Here is a 1,141-nt window from a genome sequence, read left to right as displayed (position 1 = left end):
TACCCGAGACTCTACCTTAGCTTAGATACGTTCACTTTAATACCAGACAATATTCACTTAAATATTAAATTCTCTTACTTTTTTTTCTTATCGTAAATATTGCTAAGTGAACGTCTCTATTTAAGGTAGAATCTCAGAATACAATATTTTTTTTTTTTTTTTTTTTTACCTGAAGTCAACCAGTACGATACATTTACAAATCTTCACTTACGTTTTTTTTATCGTAAACGAGAGAACTATGACTCCATCCACAACCAGCATTACAACAGAGCTCAGTTATAACCAACATCAAAGAGTCTCGCACTGGAGGCTTATTACCGGGAGCTTAATATCTGTAAAACACCCGGACTTTATATTGCAGACACAGCCTTTAATGAGGAGAAAAAAAACAACATGTGTGTAGCTTCCTCGTAATTACACTTCACAAGCAACCAATGGCGAGTCGTCGTTGTTTTTGGAGAGAGAGAGAGAGAGAGAGAGAGAGAGAGAGAGAGAGAGAGAGAGAGAGAGAGAGAGACACACACACACACACACACACACACACACACACACACACACACACACACACACACACACACACACACACACACACACACACACACACACACACACACACACACACACACACAGAGTCACATATCAAAGCCTATAATAAAAAACGCTCACTTAACATAAACGACTTCACGGCTGAAACTCGGATGAAAATATTAAAATAAATAAATAAATAAATAAAAACATCTGTGGAAAATGCTAGCCAATAATGAGATGCCAACGGGGAGACAGTCACCTTTAGGGGCAATAGAAGCACATACGCGAGGAGATCTTTGAAAAATACTAAGATACATACCCTTACTAACAGAACCTGAACTTGAACCTTAACAGCACGAGAGAAAGTATATGAACGCAAGAGAAAGAGAGAACACACACACACACACACACACACACACACACACACACACACACACACACACACACACACACACACACACACACACACACACACACACACACACACACACACACACACACACACACACACACACACACACACACACCATCTAGAACACCTAGTTATTATATTTCATATTTGTATCGCTTATGTTACTTGTATATTATTTGTCAATCAAGAGACCCATTCCCA

The sequence above is a fragment of the Homarus americanus genome, unplaced genomic scaffold, assembly GCF_018991925.1.
Source record: "Homarus americanus isolate GMGI-L3 unplaced genomic scaffold, GMGI_Hamer_2.0 scaffold53245, whole genome shotgun sequence".
NCBI lineage: Eukaryota > Metazoa > Arthropoda > Malacostraca > Decapoda > Nephropidae > Homarus > Homarus americanus.
Note: the sequence above shows the minus strand (reverse complement) of the source record.